At 37.7% G+C, this 24,608-nt stretch overlaps 1 long non-coding RNA gene across 3 annotated transcripts in view; it reads left to right on the top strand.

Annotated features, from left to right (window-relative positions):
- LOC111096426 overlaps window positions 1–24,608 on the top strand; it is an 84,210-nt gene that overhangs the window by 25,493 nt on the left and 34,109 nt on the right. The window contains exons 7-8 of one of the 3 annotated variants that reach the window (XR_005354046.1): window positions 15,531–15,650; window positions 17,934–18,088. The exons of the other annotated variants lie outside the window; for them this stretch is intronic. This is a non-coding gene — a long non-coding RNA (uncharacterized LOC111096426). Of the gene's footprint in view, window positions 1–15,530; window positions 15,651–17,933; window positions 18,089–24,608 lie in introns of those variants that run through there. 3 annotated transcript variants of the gene reach the window in all.

Raw genomic sequence — 24,608 nt, 5'->3', positions numbered from 1 at the left:
ATGACCTGAGCCAAAGGCAGACACTTAGCTGCTTAGCCACCCAGGAGTCTACAAATTGGCTTTCTTTGGGGAATCTCAGAAAGACAGGAAAGGTGTTCATAGCAAAGGTAGACAATTTGCAGGTAGGTGTAAGAAGAGTTGGCCTTTGGAGACACATTAATATTTTCTGCACCTGAATAATAATGATAAAAATGAAAAGTGCCTCATATGGATCTGGCATAAAAATATGCTTAGTATAAGATGAATGAATATGACCTTTACTATATGGCCACGGGGTACTAGGATTATACATATAACCCCATAGTTCCGTGGGTACGTCTTAAATTAGCCATTTATATATATCTGTTGCCTCCACTAGACTCTGAGGGCCTCTTCAGCAAGTAAAATTTGTTTTACAACACTTCGAAAAGTGCTTTGAATATACTACCACTCAATGCTAATTTGCTCAGTTTAATTTAATTTAGAGATATCAGTTTGGAGCACTTCCTGTTTTCAAAAAAATTTGCAATGCATTGGACAGGACAACAGGCTAATCAACTTTAATAACTATACACATTGATTAACATGATAAATTATGTTTATTAATATGAAAATTATAAGAATGCTTAATAGTGAACTGTACACCCAATTCAGTCTTACCTTCATTAAATGCACTTTCCTCTTTACCTTTCATAGCTCTCCCTTATGACCTGAAATTGATTTAATTTATTTTTCCTATTTGATGGGAGAATTCTACTCTCCTTTTCAGAACTGCGGTCTTCCTCTTGCTTTCTCCTCAGCTAGCTCCTTTGCAGGCTTCTGGGTTCAACTGGGTTCCAGAGAAACCTCTCCAGGGCAGAGACTGAGATAAGTACTTATTAGGAAGGGATTCTTGGACACAGCAGTGAGGAACAGAGAGGAGAGAATCAGGAAAGGAGGAAAACCGAACCCAAAAGTGGCTGGTTATGGCTAGGGGCAACTGAAGCTTCCCTCAAACCCCACCCCAGGAACCCTCTGTGAGCCACATAGACAGAGCTACAGAATTGTCCGTAAAGGATTCGAGGCTAGGGCTTTTAACCACCAACTTGTCTCCTCTCTTGTCTAAGGGTTGCTCCTGGGGCACACTTCCAGTTTGCCCTGTTACGTGGTACCCAAAGCTACCAAGAAAGCTCTGAGGCAGAATTGCAGGTGGGGTGCTGTCCACACACAGGGTATCTGATCCCTGGAGGAACAGTGAGAGGGGAGTTAAGCCCTGCAGAGGCTTTGCGAAAGCAGGGAGCCCTTCCATCATCTTGGGTAACAAATATAGATCATCTTTTACTTACTGATGTAGGTACATTATTGTTGCTCTTTGTTTATGAACAGCTAATGCTTTGGGAAATTCTTTCCCTCTGGGAACACCTCCTTTGCTACTTATTCTCCTAACCCGCACTTCGAAGCCGTCTTCACCCCTGGTTCTAACAATGGGCAGGAGGATCCTGCGGGCCAATGGGAGCATCTCGCTCCCCATCAGCCAGTGAGAAATAATGAGATGTCTCCTGGGACTTGCTCTTCCCCAAACCGTGGCAACGTCTTTGCCCATCTAGGGGCGAGCTTGTTTAAGCATGGAGCCCATACACAGAAAGCAGAACCAGAAGCCCTAGAGAAAGAGAGCTTGGGTTCTGCAACATAACTTGAGGTCCTAGCTAACACTTCATAGGAACCAAGCTCTATTTCTGGAATTTATTTTTTATGAGCAAAAAATTATCCTTTTTCCATAAACCAGTTTGGGTTCAGCTTTTCCATCACTTGCAACTCTATGGATCTTGTTATATTGACTTACTCCCTCAGTAGACTGTGTGTCCCAAGAGGGCAGAGACCTCTGACTCATTCACTGTTTTATAAGCAGATATTTGCACAGTGCCCAGCAGGTAGTTAGGTGCTCCATGTTTGTTGGCTTAATTCAACCTTACCTTTGAGCAGGGTAAAATAAAATAACGAAGAAAATTCTACTGTCGAAAGTAGAATGTAAGTAAAGTGGAGATCTGACAGGAAATTAGGCTCAGATGTCTCAACTGAGGAGGCTTTAAGGAATAGACTATTTAATGAAGGGATTATTGGTCCTTCATGCAAGACCAAGCAAGAGATGTTGGTGCATGTAGAGCATGCAGCAGTGGGAATCCATTACTATGCCAGGGCTAAAAGAACAAGGGGAGAAAACAATGTCTTCAGAGCTTGGGGAGAAGGAACCATCCTGGGAGAGCTGCAGCTAAGGAAGGAAGCTACCAGTGTTAAAACCACATTCCCCCAGGAGGTAGGAAATGGTGAAATTAATACACTGACCTCTACCTTCTCCCTACAACCCTGGCAAAACCCAACCACCAGAAATCAATCAGTCTATAAAGGAGCCTGGATGACACAATCCCTAGAGATGGCCTCCAGGAAGGAGGCAAAGAAAGGCAAGAAAGTGGATCATGGGTGGTCAAATGAAGAACAACTGCCACAAGTATAAAAGAAGATTTTCTTGAGATAGTAAAGAAAATAGACCACATAAATGAGGAAGGAAGTCCAATATGGCAGAAACCTTCACATCAAGTGTCAATGCTACTGCAGTTTACTCTCATATTTTTTCTCCTTGTAGTAGGTATATTTGTCTTTATTTTTTCCAGTTGAGCCTAATTATTGGCCTTATCTTCCTAAACATTGTTTTTATATATCAAAATTTTAACTATTACAGAAATTCTCAAGCATCTATGAAAGGAGAGAGAATAATATAATATACCACTATACCACCCAGCTTCAACAATTAAAACTCTTGGGCAGGGGCACCTGGCTGTCTCAGTCAAAATTGTGTGCAACCCGTGGTCTTGGGGTAATGAGTTTGAGCCCCTCATTGGTGTAGAGGTTACTTAAATAAATAAAACTTAAAAAAAATGCCGTGGACAATCTTTCCTCCTCTATAATACCAACCATTACCCATACCCAAATTATTTTAAAGCAAATCCCAGACATCATACATACATATTTCAGGCATATCATTAAAGACAAGGATTCTTTAAAACATAAGTACAATATCATTATCACACCTAAAAAATTAGCCTTAGTTAGCATCTAAATACCAGCAAATACACAATCAGATTTCACAGTTCCCTGATTGCCTTACAAAAATTTATTATACTTTGTTTTTTGGATAAGAATCCCAGTAAGATCTTGGTTCATTTGAGCTGCTGTAACAAAAATACCATAGACTGGGTGGCCTAAACAACAAACATGTGTTGTTCACAGTTCTGGAAGCTGGGAAGTCCATGGTCAAAGCAGATTCAGTGTTGAGGATGGACTTTCTGATTCATAGGGAGCCATCTTCTTGCTGTGTCCTCCTATGGAGGAAGTGGGAAAGGATCTCTCTGGGATGTTTTTTATAAGGGCACTAATGCCTTTGATGAGCACCTATCCCTGAGATCTGATCACATCGTAAAGGCCCTGTTCTTCAAATCCCATCGCACTAGGGGCTAGGGTTCAACATATGAATTTTGAGGGGACACATTCAGTTTATACATTGCAATAATTTGATGTCTTCTCTTGATCTATGGGGTTCTTCTTTTTTAAATACCTTGCAACTTTTTGTTAAAGATAAAAAAAAGGTTAGTTGTTTCCCACAAGGCTAGATTTTCTGATTTTGTCCCTAGGGGTGTCATTTAAAACATTCCTCTGACCTAGTCTACACTGATGCTTCAATTTAGAGTGTTGACCACATTCAGATTTGATATTTGGGGTGGGGAGGGCAAGACAATTTCACAGGTAGTGCTATATTCTTCCCTTAGGAAGCCCATGTTGGCTAGTTATCTTTGACTGTGTGTGTGTGTGTGTGTGTGTGTGTGTGTGTGTGTGTGTTAGCAGTTGATGATGACAGTTGGCTAGATTCCTAATTTACTAGGAACTGAAAAATGGAGATACTCTATTTCTATTATTATTCTTGACTGTTGGCTAGTATATTTCTTTTTCAAGATTTTATTTATTTATTTGAGAGAGAGAGAGAGAGAGAGAGAGAAAGAGCACAAGCAGGGAGGGGGCCGAGGGAGAGAGAGAAGCAGGCTCCCTGCTTAGCTGGGAGCCTGAAGTAGGGCTCAATCCCAGGCCCCTGGGATCATGACCTGAGCCAAAGGCAGACGCTTAACCCACTGAGCCACCCAGATACCACTAGCTGTTGTACTTCTATAAAAAGAAGTTTTCCATTTTTCAATTATTGGATTGCTTTGTGGTACAACTAATATAGGAACAACAAAGTAAATGCTTGATTCTTTGTTCTTAACCAGTTTTTAAAATAATGAGTTAGTTCCCTGTCATCCTCCAAAGATGACCAATGATATTTTTTTCTTTAGTGTCATTATGAACTCACAAATTTTGAACATATTTGAAGTTTTTTAATATCTTGTAGTTATTATTATAATAATTAATGCTCAAATTTCTCCATCTTTAGCCAATGGAAATCTATGTAAGTTGGTTCCAAGTCCTCCTCCTCTTTTTTTTACTAGGTGCAGTGTTTCATAATATAGTATATATCCTTATATGTATTATGAGGTGTTTTTTTTATTAAGGTAAAATTGACATGCAACATTATATGTGTGCAGGTGTGTAACATAATGATTCAATATTGTATATCTTGCAAAATAGTCACCAAACCAGTCTAGTTAATATCCATCACTATTCATAATTATAGAATGTTTTTCCTGTAACAAGTTTAAGATGGCAGCTTTCAATATGCAATAAATATTATTAACTATAGTCACCATACTATACATTACATCTCCATGACTTATTTATTTTATAACTGGAAGTTTGTACCTTTTGACAATCTTCACCCATTTTGCCCACTCCCCACCTCCTGCCTCTGGCAACCATCAATCTGTTCTCTGCACCTATGAGCTTTTTGTTTTGTTTTTGGTTGTTTAGATTTTACACATAAGTGAAATCATATGGTATTTGTCATTGTCTGACTTATTGCACTTAGCCTAATGCCCTCAAGGTCCATACATGTTTTTGTAAATGCAAAGATTTCATTCTTTTTCATGGCTGAATAATATTCCATTATAAGCATCTCACATCTTCTTTATCCATTCATTTGTCAATGATGGACACTTATGTTGTTTCCATATTCCAAGTCCCTTTCATACAAACCTTTCTAGTCCTGGTAGTTTTCTTATTGTTTGGTATTTTAAGATACTTCAGCCTGACCTTTTATTTTGCTTGCTCCAGAACTGGAATCAGCCATTTCTCCAAAGAGTTCTGGTGCTCATTCCAATTCATTTGAACATAAACAACTGGATAGCAGCAAGGAGTACCTGTAGTGACCAGATTATGACCTCAAAATAAATAAAATCTTTAAAAAAATAAAATTAAAAAAATAAAAAATAAAGATAAAGTATATCATGAGTTCACATTAAAAACTTATGTTAAAATCCAACTCTACGGAGTTTTTACATAGGCCTTGATCTTTACTTAAACTCCTTTCTCCTACTCTAAAAATTCTGATTTTTAAAAAAATATTTATTTATTTACTTATGAAGACACAGGAAGAGAGAAAGGCAGAGACATAGGCAGAGGGAGAAGCAGGCTCCTAGCAAGATGCCTGATGCGGGACTCGATCCCCAACCCTGGGATCACAACCTGTGCCAAAAGCGATGCTCAACCACTGAGCCACCCAGGTGTCCTCAAAAATTCTGATTTTAAACAAACTGGACATGACTCATTTGTTTTATCTCAAACTACACATATAAAAGTTGCAGATTAATAGTACAAATACTACCTCTGTCACAGGTTGGGTTTTCTGGAAGCAGACATTGAGATAGAGTTAGGATACAACATGAGAAGGGTGAGGCTGTGGAGCAGAATTAGGCAGACTCCACCCATGTTTACCATGAACTCCATTAATATGGTTATTGAAAAATAGTTGAAGATTATTTTTATTTTATTTTATTTATTTATTTGAGAGAACGAGAGTGAGAGCACAAGTGGTGGGGAAGAGCAGAGCAGGGAGCCTGATGTAGGGCTCACCCCAGGATCCTGGGATCATGACCTAAGCTGAAGGCAGATGCTTAACCGACTGAGCCACCCAGGTGCCCCGGTTGAAGATTATTTTTATGATTCTTAGTTTTTTGGGTATACACCTCTAGTTATATGCAATTGAATTACTATATTTCAGAGACATTTAGACTAATGTCTCTCTCTGTAGTTATGACACCAACAGGATCTATTTTTAAGTTCCTTTGATTATATTTTAATTTTCCATCTATTTTATATGATTAGGTGAAACATATACATGGTTCCAAAATCAAATATATGAACAAAATATATTTGAAGAAATCTTTCCCCTCATTCTCTCCCTCCCTATAGGCAACTTAATTTTTAAATGTAATGGTTTGTCCTTCCATTATATATATATATATTTTTTAAAGATTTATTTATTTATTAGAGAGAGACAGAGAGAAGGAGAGAGAGGGGATGGGTTGAGGGAGAAAGGAACTTTAGCAGACTCCTTACTGAGCTCAGAGCCCAATGTTGGGCTTGATCTTACGACCCTGAGATCACGACCTGAGCTGAAACCAAGAGTCAGATGCTCAACCAACTGAGCCACCCAGGGGCCCCCTTCCATTTTTTTATTAATTTTAATCACTTTATTACATACTTTTAAATAAACAAACTACTTTGTTTGGTGATTAGAATAATTTTGTTAAGCCTTACATTTGTCTAGAACATCACAGTTTACAGAAGTCTTCTTTAATCCACGATTGCATTGTGTAAGAGGAAAAAGTACCACTAATCCTCTTGACAGACCTAATCTCAAGTGAAGTCTGATTTTAAAGACACACATTCTCCGCTCTTTAAAATGAAAAAGGTATATTGCCAATCTGTGCTTTTTACATCCAAGTCATCACACTGGGGTATGCATACCAGCATATTAAAGAGTCTTTTCGAAGAACGAAGGACGTGCCATAGGTTAACTAATGCTTTCTTCTGGCTGTTGGCTCAGGCTTCTCTATTCTTTTCTGGTTCCACTCCAACAGCTAAATTAAATGAATAAGAATTTATAATTCACTTCCACAGTGCAGCACATATGATTTGAAACATGGTTGCTAGGTGCTGCGGAGGATAGAAGTGCTTGACTCCAGAAGCTAGGAATCAAGTGGATTTTTAAAACCATTTCAACAACCTCCCAGCATTTTTGTCATTGAAAACAGTCCTACTTCACCTAGAATTTATATTATCTAGGAAGCATCACCAAGCATAAGACTTCGAACCAGAGTTTAGAAATAAATTGAGTAGCTTCTGCTTCGTTTTTCTTGTGAGATCGATTGTGGAACAACTGCCTTGTGACTTCAGGGTCTAACCCGTGGTTCTCTAAAACCATACCCCTGGGTCTTCAACATTTCTGTGTGGGGGGCTAGCAGTTTTAAAGATTTTATTTATTTATTTGAGATGGAGCAAGAGAGAGCATAAGCTGGGAGAGGAGCAGAGGGAGAAGGAGAAGCAGACTCCCTGCTGAGCAGGGACACCTCCCCAACCCCCACAACACGGGGCTCAATCCCAGGACCCCAAGATCATGACCTGAGCTACAGACAGTTAATCGACTGAGCCACCCGGGTACCCCTCTCTCTAAGGTTTTGAATTAGAACCTCCAGAACTGATTGAAACAGTATCGTGAAGGATCTACAAACAAATGTATAGACTGAAAATTTTTTTACTTCATATCTTATTTCTAAAAACCTCATATTTAGGAAAGAAAGTAAAAGAAAGTAAAAAAAAAAAAAGGCAAAATGATTTTGATTTTTTTTTCTGATGTTGTCAACCTTTTTAACTTCCTTTAGGAAGTTAAGAGTGCAAAGGTCTATCATTATAAAGCTTGGGGTCTGCGGATAGGAAGGTATTGTCTCGCTGCTTTTATTTTATTTTATTTTATTTTATTTTATTATTTTATTTTATTTTATTCGCTGCTTTTAAATTGCAAAGATACAACTGAAATTATAAATCCAAATCTCATGATCTTGTACATATTCACTTTCTAGCTGCTACAGTTATGAATGAAATAGGTGATAATACTAATGCTATTACTATACTACTGAATAGCTTTTGAATTTAGTGAATACTTACCTAGTATTAGACCGGGGATCAACAAAGTATGGTTGGTAGGCTAACTCCAGCCCACTGTCTGGATTTAGGATCCTAAAAAATCCTACCTTCATTTCTATTTCAGCTTCTTCTTAATGTGCTAATTTCTTTTTTCTTTTCTTTTCTTTTTTTTTTTTTTTTTAATAATTGAAAGAGCTTGACTTTCTGGCTAGCTAACTTTGATGTATGGGGTCCAGAGTGAGCTTTAGTTCCTGCCTAAGAGTGATTTTGCATTTTGAAATGGTTGGGGAAAAAATATCAAAGGAAGAGTAATGTTTCCTGGCACATGAAAATTATATATGCAATTTAAATTTCAGCTTCCATAAATAAAGTTTAAGTGGCATCTTAACATGCCCATTCATTTACATATTGTCTAAGTCTGCTTCTTCTCCACTACAGAACTGAGATGGAGTAACAGAGACCATATAGTTCATAAGGCTTATTTTCTATTTGGCTTTTTATATATAAGGTTACCGACCCCTGTACCAAGTAGACCAGGGCCCCATGGAACTTACCATCAAGATACTGTCTCATTTAAACCTCACAAATCTAAGAAAGGAGGTATAATATTATTATCTCCATGAAGTGTCTGAGACATGTTGTTATTCTGCTCACAAGGCAACTGAGGTGCAGAGAGGTTAAGAATCTTGTCAAAATCCACATGGATCCGTGAGGGAGGAGGACTCTGCAGCTCACTCTAGACCCCAGGACATGTCTTCCCATCCAAGTGGGATGGCGACTAAGTTATAATCTTTAAATTGAAAAAAAAAAAAAAAAAAACCAACCTGGGACACCTGGGTGGCTCAGTGGTTGAGGACCTGCCTTCAGCCCAGGGTGTGATCCTGGAGTCCCGGGATAGAGCCCTGCATCGAGCTCCCTGCAGGGAGCCTCCTTCTCTCCCTCTGCCTCTCTCTGTATGTCTCTTATGAGTAAACAAATAAAATCTTTAAAAAAATCCCAAACAACTGACTATGAAGACAGTAGAATAGTAATGAAGATATTCTCCTATCAATGGACTTGTTTTTGGACTGTTCTAGATTCACAGAAAAATTGAACCTATACTACAGACAGTATCAAAATACTGCCCCAGGCAGCTCGTGTGGCTCAGCGGTTTAGCGCTGCCTTTGGCCCAGGGTGTGATCCTGGAGACCCGGAATCGAGTCCCATGTTGGGTTCCCAACATGGAGCCTGCCTGTTTCTCTGCCTCTCTCTCTCTCTCTCTCTCTGTACCTCTCATGAATAAATAAATAAAATCTTTAAAAAAAACAAAATACTGCCCCACCTCTGCACACTGTTGCCCTATTAGTAACCTTTTACATTAATGTGCTACATTTGTTAAGATGAATGAGCCAATATTGATGTATTATTAACTATAGCTCACACTTTATTCACATTTCCTTACTTTTTCCCTTATGTCCATGTTTTGCCCAGCATCCCATCCAGGATGTCACATTACATCCAGTTGTCATGCCTCTTTAGGGTCCTCTTAGTTATGACAGTTTCTCAAACTTTCCTTGGTTTTGATGACTATTTTGAGGAGTATTGGTGAAGTGTTTTGTGGAATCTGCCTCAGTTTCAATTTGCCTGTTCTTTTTGTAATGGTAACTAGGATTATGGGTTTGGGCAGGGATAACCACAAAGGTAAGTGTCATTTCCATCACATAAAAGATCTAGACTATCAAGGTGATTTTTAGCTGTTGGTGTTGACTTTCATCACCTGGCTGAAAGTAGTATTTGTCAGGTTTCACCACTGTAAAGTTATCCCTCCCTCCCTCACCACCTTTCCATACTTTGGAGGGAAGTCATTATGCACAGCCCCTACTTAAGGGATAAGGAGTCCTGCTCTCTTTTAGAATGGAGTATCTACATAAACTATTTGGAATTCTTTACAAGATATTTGTCTCTTCTCCTCTTTAGTGATTTATTCAATCATTTATTTATATCAGTATGGACTCTCGGATATTTATTTTAAACTTTGGGTCATAATCCAACACTACTTTATTTTTTTGCTCAAATTTTTCCGATTTTGGCCATAGAACTCTTTCAGTTGAATCCTGTATCCCTTTAAAACACTCTCATAAATGTGTTTTGTTGTTGTTAAAACTTTCTTAGTTTATGGCTCTACAAAATGTTCTGGATCATCTTGTATAGCTCGTGTCCCAGTCCTAAAATCAGCTATTGCACCAGGATTTTTGGTTTCTTCTACTGGATAGTAGTATTAGAAACCAACATCTGAGCAATGGATATACTTGTAACGACCAAGGTGTTATTTCTCTTAGGCCCTCTAAGCTGCCAAGACAAGAAATATTTGTGTATATTAATCTGTGTGTGGTGAGCCAAAAATGTGCCTCCTCCTCCCTCTTCAAAACAAGATACCTACCTCAAATCCCTGGCTTCTTTCACTTTCATTGAAATGCAACATGCATTTCGGGTTCCTCCATGTCTTGCTGTGGCTAAGTAGCTCATTTCTTTTTATTCCAGAATAACATTTCATTATATGGATATGGTATGGTTGTGTTGTGACCTCATTGATTTTTTAACACAAACAGTTAAATACCTAGCAGTGCAATTACTGAATCGTTTGATAAAACTAGATTTAGTTTGAGGATAGCAAGGATATTTAAAGACACTTATTCTAGAAAACAAGCATTTCAGGGATATCTTTACTCTTTTTTTTAAAAAAGGTTTGATTGATTGATTGATTGATTGGTGGGGCAGTAGAGGAGGGAGGAGCAGAGGGAGAGGGACAAGCAGACTCCACGCTGAGCACAGAGCCTGAATCAGGAGTTGAACTCAGGACCCTGAGAGTCATGCCCTCAGGAGCCAAAATCAGGAGTCAAAATCAGGAGCAGACGCCCGACTGACTGAGTCACCCAGGTGCCCCAGCCTTAGTCTTTTAGATGGGAGAATCCATTATGTTTTAGCATCTGATTGTCTTTTCTATGTCCTTATTCTCCATGTCATTTATTGAAAAACTCTGAATTAGATAATTTTTAAAAATAATTTTACTACTGGGGTGCTTGGGTGGCACAGTTCGTTCAGGGTTCGACTGTTGGTTTTGGTCTGGGTCATGATCAGGGTCATGAGATCAAGCCCCACATCAGGTTCCACACTCAGTGCAGAGTCTGCTTGAGATTGTCTCTCCTCCACCATCGGTTCCCCCACACACACTAAAATAAACAAATAAATCTTTTTTTTTTAATTTTTATTTATTTATGATAGTCACAGAGAGAGAGAGAGGCAGAGACACAGGCAGAGGGAGAAGCAGGCTCCATGCACCGGGAGCCTGATGTGGGATTTGATCCCGGGTCTCCAGGATCGCGCCCTGGGCCAAAGGCAGGCGCCAAACCGCTGCGCCACCCAGGGATCCCACAAATAAATCTTTTTTAAAAATATAATTTTACTACCTTCATATATTTAGAGTTAGGAAATCAATGGTCAAGTTTGCACTGATTAATAAAGTTCTTATTTACTAATAAAGAAAAAGTTTTTCACTAACAGATAAGAATTATCAAATGTAGTTCAATATACATAACTAGATTTGAAAATTGTGTGAAAGCAATTTGTTCACTAATATCTGCCTGACATTCTTTACACTTTTATTAGGATAATAAGCTTGCCCCTTCTCTTCCCTACCACCCATAAGGTAACCTGTGTGCCTATAGTCTACTTCCATTATTTTTCTTACACATAACTTATGTTCAATATTTCCCCCAATTTCCTTGAAGCAGGAACTATACTCTTTTCAAAGCTAATTCTTAGCTCAAAGTCTTATATATACTGGCCACTCAGCAAATGTTCATTAGGAGGAGTCATGGATGCTCTTGAAGGTAGAAAGAACTTTTGTTGTAGTTAGGGCATCTTTTAGACAAATAACCATCATCCCAGACCTTGTCTGGACTACCACATATTTTAAATCAGTGGAGTCTGAATTAATAAGCTAACTACCAAAGCATTTATGCCTCCCTATTCAGTACCTTTCACATTTTACTTCCACTCAGTATTTATTATTTATTATGAACTCAGCAATGTACAGTCAAACACAGCCTGTACATCTTGTCCCCTACCCCAAAGTCAGCACTGTACCCGTGGTAATTAACTACCATCAGATAGATGTCTGGACTCACGAGATCCCATAAAGACTAAGCAAGCCAAAAAGTTTTTGAGAAAAAATGGAGAAAATTTCAAAAAGCCAAGAAATGTGAGATTAGTAAAGAGAAAGAGTGAGATGTGGAAGATCCTCAAAGGTCTTGCAGCCAGGACAAAAGAAAGCCACCATACAGGAGGGAAGGTAAGACCAGAGATCAGATGGACACAAGCTTTCATAATAGCTGAAGCTAGCCACAGTGGAGGGCTCAGCCCTCTGAGAGGCAGACTGGTTGGCAACCTACAGCAGATTCAGCAATAAAATTTTCTAGTATTAGGCAGAAATGAAAAGCTGAGATAGAAATCAAGTTCAGTTTTAGGAAAATTTTAGGAAAACTAAAAAGGTACATTTTTATACACCTGATGCTATGAGAAATCCAGGCTTACTACCACTATTATCCTTCAGTATGCACTTCAAATACACTCTCCTCTCTGAAGTCTTTCCAGATTATTTCTCAGGTTGGAATTAACTAGCCTTGAGAACCCAACACTCATGTGTTATAGACTGAATATTTACATCCTCCTCAAATCCACATGTTGAAATGTGAAGTGATGGTTTGGGAGATGGGCCTCTAGGAGACAACTTATAAAGGTAGAGCCTTCAATAATGGGATTAGTACCCTGATAAGAAGAGGATAAAGAGACAGCTCACTCCTTTATCAGCCATGTAAAGACATAATGAAAAGTCAGCATATGATCCTCATCAGAATTCAAACTTGCTGGCACCCTAATCTGGGCCTTTCAACCTCCTGAGCTGTAAGAAATAAATTCCTGTTGTTGAGAAGCCATCAAGTTTATGATATTTTGTTATAGCAACCCAAAATAAGACATCATGCGACTTGTAAAACTCATTTTAGCATATATCCCACATACTTCATGCATCACAGTTATTTACAAAAAGACAAGAGTGTCATTATCTCCTCTTTTTTCTCCTATATACAGTGATTCATAGGAAAGTACTTGGTGATTACTCTTTGAATTGAAAATATTGGTTTAAAATAGACTGGCAGTAGAATGAGAATAGCATCTCAGGAATTAAATACATCATAAAATCAAGCACTTAATTAAAAAGCATTTGAGGGCGACTGGGTGGCTCACTCAGTTAAGCATCTGCTCTTGAGTTTGACTCAGGTCATGATCTCAGGGTTGTGGGATTGAACTCCATGTCGGGCTCCCCGATCAGCAGGGAGTCTGCTTGAGATGCTCCCTGTCTGCGTCTCCCTGAGCTTGCAGTCTTTATCTCTTTCTAAAATGAATACAAAAAATCTTAAAAATAAAAAGCATTTGGAAAGACAAAAATGAGAACAGTGACTGTTGGATGGGAACTTCTCAAAGCAATAGAAATTGGGGGAATAAGGATAATGTAGGTGAAATAAGCCCACGGGATTTTAGGGGATTAAGTGTTTATTTACTCTCTAAGACAGCTAAAAGTCTTGAACAACCTAATTTTAGATTTACTGAAGATCAAAGATCAACAGGATGTGGAGGAAAACGAGCCCTTATGCACTGTTGGTAGGAATGTAAATAGATGCAGCCACCAGAAAACAGTATGGACGATCCTAAAAATGTTTAAAAAATAGAACTACCACATGATCCAGTAATTCTACTTCTGGGTATTTATCCAATGAAAATGAAAACACTTACTTTTTTAAGTAAAAAGATATATGCAACCCCCTTTTCATCACAGCATTATTTACAACAGCCAAGATATGGAAACAACCCAAGTGTCCATCAACAACCGAATGGATAAAGAAAATGTGCTATATTTTGGCTGGGGTGCCTGGGTGGTTCAGCTGGTTAAATAGTCAACTCTTGGTTTCAGCTCAGGTCATGATCTCAGGGTCATGAGATCAAGCCCTGTGTCGGACTTTGCGCTCAGTGGGGAGTCTGCTTCTCTCTCTCTGCTTCCCTTTGCCCTTCCTGTCACTGTGCACTCTCTCTCTCAAATAAATAAATACATCTTTTTTTAAAGGAATATTATTTGGCCACAAAAAGCAATGAAATCTTGCTATTTGCAACAAAATGAGTGAAACCGGAGGGCATTATGCTAAGTGAAATAAGCCAGACAGAGAATAAATACCATATGATCTCACTTATATGTAGAAACTGAAAAAATAAATAAATAAAACCTAAGACCATAGATACAGAGGACAGATTGGTGGTTGCCAATGGGGCAGGGAGGTGGACAAAAATGGGTGGAAGGTGTCAAAAGGCACAAATTTCCAGTTATAAAATAAATAAGTCAAGGTAATGTAATGTACAGCATGGTGACTATAGTTAAGAATACTGTATTCCATATGTGAAAGTTGCTAAGAGAGTAAATCTTAAAAATTCTCACCACAAGAAAAAAATTAAAACTATGCACAAAGATAGGTGTTAACTAGACTTATGATGGTCATTTAATAATATATGCAAATACCAAATCATTGTGTTGTATACTTGAAACTAACATAATGTTATATGTTGATTATACCTCAATAAAAATGTTTTCAAATAAAATAAAATTACATTGTAAAGACAGTAGAGCTAATAATAGTTATCACATGCAAACTTTAAAAAATATTATCAAAGTTAGCTTATACCAGACAGAAAGCTGCCAAGATTCATTTTCTTTTGGTAATGGCATTTAAAAAAATAGATGCAGTAGAATTATTTCATACATGGATGTTAGGTTCTAATCTAAGACAAAAATTGAGTTACTCAACATTCCTCCTTAAAATTCCTCAAAACACAGAAAAAATAGAGTGTATATATTAGTGATCAGTTTTCTTGTCAAGTACATGTGGTTGAATCCATATAATTTTAAAGTCATGAGATATGCTAGACCTCCACTATATAGCACTGGGCAAATAAGAATGCTAAAAATACATTTCATTAGTATCTATTCATAATTTATACTGGTTTTGTTCGATTTGCAGATAGCTGTTATTCGTTTGGTAAGTAAGTCTAGCATACACAACAAAGAAGAAAAGGTCCTCTGGGTTAGAGAAACATGCCTCCATTTCCTGAGATTAAGATCGTGTGCACTGGGGCAGGAATTGGGAAGGCCTCAAGGGATCTGAGTTCGCAGTAATGTTGTACACGTATACATGCTCTCACAGAGGAGGGGCAAAGACACAAGCTATGAAATGATCACTGAAAACCTGGAACCTGCTTTGTTGACCATGAAATCCTGCCGTAATTATCACACTCCTTATAATATACATTTCATGGCTTAATATAGCCTTATCAAACTCAAGAATGAAATTCTTTTCTGCCTTTAGGATTTCATGTTGTCCAGGCGTGAGCTTTTGGAAATGCTATGTGGCCTGCAACTGTTACTGAATGGCTGCACCTATTAGACCACAGCCTAGAGACTGGATAGAGTGATCTGATTTTGAATGGTTAGTAAAACCAGTTTTACTTGGCTTTAGAGTATATGCAGGTGTGTAGCTGACATAATCGAGTCAAACACTTACCTCTGAGATCCTGAGTTTACTGAAAAGAGAAAGAGGCTTTCTTCCACTAGAACAATGTCAGCTCCAACTTTTTAATACTACTCTCAGAGGCTTTCTAAAATATCCCTGATTACTTTCATGACCAGTGGTTTTGTCTTGTTTCTCTTTCCCACAGGTCTTAAAATAGCTATTCCTTTTAGTGGTACTCGAAGTCTTTGAGCACTAGAAACATCTGTACACTTTTTAAAAAATTCCTATCTTTCCACCCCCAAAACTAGAAGTAGAAATGATTTCATCTTTGTTCTTTAGTGACTGCTTTATTATAGTTATTAGCTTTGGCATTTGGCATTAGCTTTTGCCAGACAATTATGAGTCACTCAGAAACATACATACTTTGTTGGTATTGACTGTTCTCATATTTAATAATTTCGAAACCAATTCTTAGAACCTATCACTAATTAGTGTGCTAAAGTTACTTGTGCATATATCTAATTTCTTCTGTGTTAGATTATAAGCAAACTGAGAGGTAGGGTCCTATACTATGCCTTATAATAAATGCATGAATGTTCTTTTTTTCTTATAAAAAATATACATTGTAGAATATTCTTTGACAACTTTTGGGAATCACCCTTATAAAATTGAGGGCATACAATGCAGAAACGTAAGTTTTATAATTTTTTGAAACAAATATTATGCATACCTTGCAAATAAGTATTAACTAAATTTTAAAATAAATATTACTTTATAAAGAGAGATTTAAGTCAATGTCTGAATTTACTCAAGATTTGAAATATCCAGGGCAGCCCGGGTGGCTCAGCGGTTTAGTGCCGCCTTTGGCCTGGGATATGATCCTGGGGACCAGGATCAAGTCCCACATTGGGCTCCCTGCATGGAGCCTGCTTCTCCCTCTGCTTGGGTCTCTGCCTCTTTCTCTCTCTGTGTCTTTCATGAATAAATAAATAAAATCTAAAAAAAAAAAAGAAAAAAGATTTGAAATATCCCAGGGGTGCTTGGGTGGCTCAGTAGGTTAAGTGGCTGACTTCGGTTCAGTCATGATCCTGGGATCTAGTGCCCCACCCTCAGGCTCTAAGCTCAGTGGAGAGTGGTTTCTCCCTCTCCCTCTGCCCCTCCCCCTTCTCATCCTCGCTCTCTCTCAAATAAGTAAATAAAATCTTTTAAAAAATGATTTGAAATGTCCAATAGATATCCATATTGATTACATTTTTATATGAAGACAAAAAATTCAGAAATGTCAATTTTAACATCATCTGCAGAATGATGTTATTTGAATGATGTTATGATGCAGAATATTTTATCAAGTATAGTGTTAGGGTAGCTTAAACTGCTATAACAAGGAAACCAAGAGGGGCACCTGGGTGGCTCAGTCTCATGAACAGCCATCTCTTGATTTTGGTTCAGATGGTGATCTCAGGGTCCTGGGATGGAGCCCTGTATGGGGCTCTGCACTCAATGGGGAGACTCCTTCAGGATTCTCTCTCTCCCTCTCCCTCTGCCCCGCCCCCTGCCTTCTCTCTATCTCAAATAAATAAATGACTCGAAAGAAGGAAGGAAGGAAGGAAGGAAGGAAGGAAGGAAGGAAGGAAGGAAGGAAGGAAGGAAGGAAGGAAAGAAGGAAGGAAGGAAGGAGAAAGAAAGAAAAAGAATAAAGAAAAAGAAGCCAAGAAATGTAATGGCTCAAATACAAAAGAACTAGGCTTCGCACTTGGATAACCCTCTTGGTCAGTGGGATCCAGCGTCCGTTCTCCAGGAGGTGTCTCAGGAACCCAGACTTCTTTCATCTTGGGGCTCTAGTTTACAGTCTCATCCGCAACCACACGGTAGGACGGGAAAAAGGGCTCAGAAGGCATATACTAGTTTCTGTAAAGTCACTTCCACTATAAGCCATCAGCTAAACTTAGTGAGGTAATCACATTTCACTGCCAGGAAAGGCTGGGAAAGGTAGCCTAGCTGTACCATTAGGAAGTGGAAACGCGTTATCTATGAACCCCCGGCCACTCCTGCCACATGAGGTCCGACAGCTATGCATGATTACAGTTATTTGGGAAGCTATTTTCTAGGTTTGCTAGTTGTTCAGGTTAGAATTTAATTTGTAAGATTTGAGTTTGGAAGGGTAGTTTACTTCCAGTCTTGGTGAACCAGGGGATTTATCATAGAGAGACACCTCAATGCAAAACCAGAGCTGACAAGATGACCTTTCTTCAATAACAGGGACTGCTGCTGCCTGGAGGGTAAAGACCAGAGAGAAAATCCCGTTCCTGGGAAGCTCCCAACATCCCTGCGAATACATTCTCTCTCCCTTCTTAAAATTTCATCTGCAGGTAGAATGGTACATTGGCACAAAGACTTTTCCTTCCTAAACTCTACCCAAGCATCTCTGTTTTCACCCTCAGAAAAAAATAAATATATTTCTTTTTTTATGATTTTATTTATTCATGAGAGACACAGAGAAAGAGAGGCAGAGACATAGGCAGAAGGAGAAATAGATAGTCTCCCTGTGGGGAGCCTGATGCAGGACTTGACCCCGGGATCACAACTTGAGCCAAAGGCAGAGGCTCAACCACTGAACCACCCAAATGCCCCCCAAAATAGATATATTTCATAGAAATATAAGGATGAGTCAAGTCGACCTGTGGGGAAAAGCTCTGAGTGCTAGTAGCAAGGCTTTGCTGTGGGGTTTTGAGATCATTGCATTGAGACCTGGCTCTCTCACAATTTAATTGGTTAAATTTTTCTTTCTTTAGATACATAATGAAATAGGAAGAAACAACTTCTGCTGTATAAGAATGCCCAAAGTCAGAGATCTTTTTTTTTAAAGATATTATTTATTTGACAGAGAGAGAGAGAGCATACAAGCAGGGGGAGCAGCAGAGGGAGAGGGAGAAGCAGGCTCCCCACTGAGCAGGGAGCCCGATGCCAGATGCCGATGCCTGGATCCCAGGGTCCTGGGATCATGACCTGAGCCAAAGGCAGACGTTTAACTGACTGAGCCCCCCAGGCAGCCCAAAGTCAAAGATCTTTATCTGGACAAGGATCCAGCTGATGTGCAGCTCTTATATGCTGTCAGGGCATCCATCTGAACTTTCAGGACCCTCCTATATCCACAGTCAAACATTTTTAATATCATCCTGTTAAGATCTCCACCCAAGAATCATTCTGCCAGACTTAGAGATAGGGACTCCTAACCTCAAAGGAGGGCCTCATTCAAGTCAGATTTTGATAGGATGCCTCATAGGATGTAAGTACATCTTTTTTCCCAGTTGGGTAGGCAGCCTGTTCCTTCAAAGCTGGCATGGTTACACTGCTGCTGGTAAAGGACACACACTTCCCTTGGAAGCTACCCTTGAACAAGGAGGATGGCCCACCTCCATAGAGAATTAGCAAATAAAATTCCAAAGTCCCAAACTCAATTGTGCTTCTATTTTGATTGATTTGTAGATATTATCAAGGACTCACACAAATCTAAAATAACAAGTGTCAAAGATTTCCAGGGAAAAAAGAAAGAAAAAAAAAGAAGTGAAATAAAACCTTTAAGGCTTTATATGAGCTATGCTCCCTGAGAAAAATCTTTCCAGGATGGAAGAAATAAAAGTGTGAACTTTATGAAACTGCCAAGCAATATGATATATTCTATAACATGTACAAATACTTTAAAATAGATTAAAGAGATCATCTTTAGGCAACTAAATCTTATAATGGTTTTCTACCTGGAGAAGATCCTTGTTCTATTTCAAGTAAAAATCAATTACTCAATTGAGTTATGAGACCGTTGCTTAAGGGTAAATATCTCTACCAGATGAAAATATAACTTTGGCTTATTAAAGTATTCTTCATGATCTTTGCTTCTGAATCATAAGATTAGGACCTAAGAGACATGCATTGGCACCGTTGGCATTGGGCCAACAATTAGTAATTGTAAGAAATCTAAGGATTTTTTCTGTGCTAAGATATTTTACTAAGGTTTTTAGAGGGTTTTAATACTAGAACATAAAATTAATTTGAAGAATTCTATTTTAAGCATTAGCTAAGTTTACTTAATACTTATAATGCTGAAAAATCCTTAACTTTATTTCATGAATTGGAGTTAAAGGATAGTTGCAAGTCTTCTCTTTGATTTATAACACAGTACAAAAATTAAGTGCAAACATGAATCTGTCAATTGTGCCAAATTTGAATTTGTTTTTTTGGCAAAAAGTTTAATTAACTGTGACCTCCTAAATTTGTTATCCTCATTCCTTACACCGTTATTTAAAAGCATACAGAAGGAAATGGATTTTGTTAAATTGAATTTTTAAAACTATTGTTATATAATTGGCTTTTGTAAATTTCTGACATTACTAAAAATTGTGTGGACTTGCAGAGATTCTCCAATTACACTACCCTAGGATGTTTTATTTTTCTGATGCCTTCTTATTATTAACAGTGATTTAGTGATTTAGTGTCAACTACAGTTATACGTTCTAAGAGATTTTGACACCTTGGAATAATTAATAAAGAATCATAGGTTGTCAGGAAATCTAAAGAAGTTCACATTTTGGAAGATAGAAGATAAATTATATATGTGTGTATGTTAATAAAAATTTTATTATTTTTGGATATTGACCAGGATATTGATGTTGATATAGTCAAGATATAGGGCAGTTCCATCACCATGTTGTACCTTTTATTATTTTTTAAAAAGATTTTATTTATTCATGAGAGACACAGAGAGAGGCAGAGACATAGGTAGAGGGAGAAGTAGGCTTCCTGTGGGGAGCCCAGTGTGGGACCCCGGGATCATGACCCAAACCAAAGGTAGATGCTCAACCACTGAGCCACCCAGGTGCCCCCATGTTGTACCTTTTAGTCACATCAGCTTCCCCCCAGCCCCACTCTGTCCTTATCCCCAAGCAACCACTACTCTGTTCTCCCTTTTGATAATTTTGTCATTTCAAGGTTGTTACAAAATTGGAGCCATACAGCATGTAACCTTTCTGGATTGGCTTTTTCATTCAGCACAATTCTCTAGAGCTTCATCCAGGTTAATGTATGTATCAACATTTCATTCCTTTTTATTGCTGAGTAGTATCCCGTGGTCTAGATGTACCACAGTTTGTTTAACCATTCACCGGTTGAAGGGCCCCTGAGTTGTTTTTAGTTCAGGGCTATTATGAATATAGCTACTATAAGTAGTCCCATACACGTTTATGTGTGAACATAAGTTTTCATTTCTATGGAACAGATGCCCAGAAGTGTAAATGCTAAGTCGTAGGCAAGTTGCATGTTACATTTTAAGAAACTGCCAGTTTCCCAGAGTGGCTGTACCATTTCACATTCCCACCAGTAATATGTGAATGATCCAGTTTCTCGCATCCTCAACAGCATTTGGTGTTGTTACTATTTTTTATTTTAACCATTCTCGTAGATATGTGGTGAAATCTCATTGTGGTTTTAATTTTCATTTCCCTAATAGGTAATGATGTTGAACATCTCTTCAACTGTTTATTTTCTTCTGTATATCTTCTTCAGTGCATTGTCTCTTTATACTTTTCCCCCATATTTTATTTGGACTGTTCACTTTTCTATTGCTGAGTTTTGGGAGTTGTTTTATACTCTGAATACTATTCTTTTTAGTTATATAGTTCACAAGTGTTTTTTCCCAGTGTATAACTTGTCTTTCATCCTCTTCTCAGACTCTTCCACACAGCAAAAGTTTTTAATTTTGGTGAAGAGCAATTTATTGATTTTTCCCTTTTTGGATCATGCTTTTAGCATTGTCTTAGAATTCTTGGCCTAGCCATAGATCCCAAAGATTTTTCAGCCATGCTTTTTTCTAAAAGCTTTATAATCTTACATTTCATGTGTAAGTCTGCAATCCACTTAAGATCATGTTTATGTATAGGGTGTGAGACTGAAGTCAAAGTTCATTTTTTTGCTAGTGGGTATCCAACTGCTCCAGAATCATTTATCAAAATCCAAAATCATTTATCATTTATCACAAATTGCTTTTGTACTTTTGTCAAAAATCACTTGAATATTTTTTTGTGGGTCTATTACTGAGTCCTCTGTTCTCTTCTGTTGATCTATGTGTCTATCCCTTCCCAGTATCATACATAGTCTTTATTACTGTACCTCTACAATAAGTTTTGAAACTAAGTAGATTGATTCCTCCCATTTTATCCTCTTTTTTTCAAAATTGTTTTAGCTAGTTCACTTCCTTTCTCTTTCTATATACATTTGAAAATAATTTGCCTATATACACAATTTTTACTTGGCTCTTGATAAAAATCATATCAAACCCATATCAGTTTGGGAAGAGTTTGTATATTTGCTAGGTTGACTCTTCCAAGCCATGACCAAAGTATGTCTCTCAATTTATCCAGATCACTTTTGATTTCTTTCATTATATCATTTTCAGCATCCAAATCCTGTACATTTTTGTTAGATTAACACCTAAACATTTCTCCCTTTTTTGAGCAATTGTAAATGATATCATATTTTAAATTTTGGTGTCTATATCTATTGCTAACATATAGAAACACAGTTGATTTTTGTATATTTATCTTGTATCCTATGACCTTAACTTAGCAGTTTTAGGAGCACTTTTGTATATCCTTTAGGATTTTCTATATGGACAGTCTTGTGGCAGAAGAGGACAGTTTATTACTCTTCATACTTGATAAATCACAACTCTGGACATCTCCAAGTCATTATGAAGGACTTGGAGATGCCATTTGATCACTTTTTTTTAGGAATGTCTCTGTATTCCTAAAGTATAAAGACTTGTCAATTTTCTTTATCAACACAGAAGAGGATCATTGCAAGCTTGACTCTGCTGGCACATAATTTGAGAATCTGTCTTAATTTAGCATCAGAGTGATAATTTAGAGAGATTTTCATTGGAAACTTACATGAATTTTATTCAATAATAAGTTTTATATCTATATTTTATATTATCTTTTAAATACCACTGTAGAAAATAAACTAAATAATATAAAGCAATTACTCTTAAACACTAATCTGTACACTACTCCTTCCAGATAACCAAATTTTCACTGATCCATGAAAGGAGAAAAAATAACAAGGTAGCAAGCTTTACATAACACTAATTTATCCAATTTTGAAGGGTGATATTTTATGAGATTATGTCCTGACTGATTTTTTGGCATTAAAATTCTCTCTCTTTTGTGAAATAATGATGATGGTTGATGTGAATTTTTATTATTTTGAATGTACTTGGCAAAATCAAAATTTTGAACTTTATGTCTACACTGAAAATTTAAATTAAAATGGAATTTTTTAAGGTCTTAGAAATTAAGAAGTCTAAGTACCCTATTATTATCATAAAGTACACTTATTGCCATTTTATTATTCATGAAACTTTTAACATAGCATGTATATATCCTATAGATAGATCAATAGGCTGTTGCTCTATCAACCAAAATACCTCCAAGTTAAAATACTAAATAAAAATATTGATTTTAGTCCAGAAGTGAAGATGTTCAGTGCATCCCTAGGCCAGACATAGAATTCTTCTGCTTGGCCAATACTGTCACTGATAATGATCAGAAAAGCTAGACAAAATATAGAAAGCATCTACTTGAAAGCAAAAGAAAGCTAACAAGGTGGAGAAGAATTGCTAAAATCCAAGAGAAGACAGAAATCTTGGCATCTGGGGTTATTTCCCTTTGGGACATTTGTCAGCTAAAAGACAAAGTGGTGCTTTTTGACAGCTTTGATTTGAGAGGGGGACAAGTGTTGGAGTCCAGGCCCCATTAAGGGAGAGGTCCTGATAAACACCCACTTTGGGACAGTACACTAAGGGATGATTCCCTAGGAATAAGGGGAAACCAAAGTACAGCAGCCCTTATTCAAACTGCAACCCCACTCCCAGTTACCTAGGTAGCCCATGAAAACCTTAGTCTCTGAAATTGACTAAGGTGATCCAAGATGGTAGTGCTCAGAGACGCCTGATCAAAACAAATGCAAATCTTTTCTGGGAAAAGAACATCCTAGGACCTGCTCAAATAAAATGTCCAGCACACACTCATAGATAACCAGGTACATCAAGGGATAAGACAACATGAATGAAAACCAGTTAGAAATCATAAGCAATAAGATTAGATCTGTAGAGATTCTGGATATTGGAACTAATAGATATACTCACTATAAGCAAATAAATAAAATTTAAGATAGAAAATTCAGCAGAGGGGCAACTGGGTGGCTTGGTTGGTTGAGCATCTGCCTTCAGCTCTAGTCATGATCCCAGGATCCTGGGATTGAGCCCGGAGTCAGGCTCCCTGCTCAGTGGGGAGCCTGCTTCTCACTCTTGGCTTCTTCCCCCTCAACTTGTGTGTTCATGGGTTCTCTCTTTTTCTCAAATAAATAAATAAAATCTTTTTAAAAATTCAGCAGAAAACTTAAAACTATACAGAAATGACACAGGAGATTTTTAAAAGAAGTATCCAGAAATTTTAGAAATGAAAAAGTACAGTAACTGAAATTAAGAATTCAGTGGGTTTAACATCAGATTTGACAAAGCCAAAGAGAGAATTACTGTTAAGATAGAAGAAAATATCCAGAGTGAAGCAGGGAGAGATAAGTTGATAAAAATTACAGAAGAGAGGATAAAAACCAGAGGACTTGGTAGAAAAAACAAATCTAACATGCATTTCATTGAAGTTCCAGAAGAAGAGGAAAAAGGAAGTGGGTCAAGAAGTATATAGGGATTATGGCCGAGAATTTTCTAAGCTGATTGAAGACATTGGCATAGCCCAGATCACTTAGACAACAGAGCCTGCATATAAGCAACTGTTATTCCAGCAATCTGGTTAGGAGGAGAAAGGGAAAGAAAATTATCCACCAGTTTTCCTCTTGCATTGGATAAAGTCCCTCACTCAGGTGAAA

The sequence above is a fragment of the Canis lupus genome, chromosome 1, assembly GCF_011100685.1.
Source record: "Canis lupus familiaris isolate Mischka breed German Shepherd chromosome 1, alternate assembly UU_Cfam_GSD_1.0, whole genome shotgun sequence".
Taxonomy (NCBI): Eukaryota; Metazoa; Chordata; class Mammalia; order Carnivora; family Canidae; genus Canis; species Canis lupus.
Note: the sequence above shows the minus strand (reverse complement) of the source record. Positions and strands in the feature narration are given on the sequence as shown.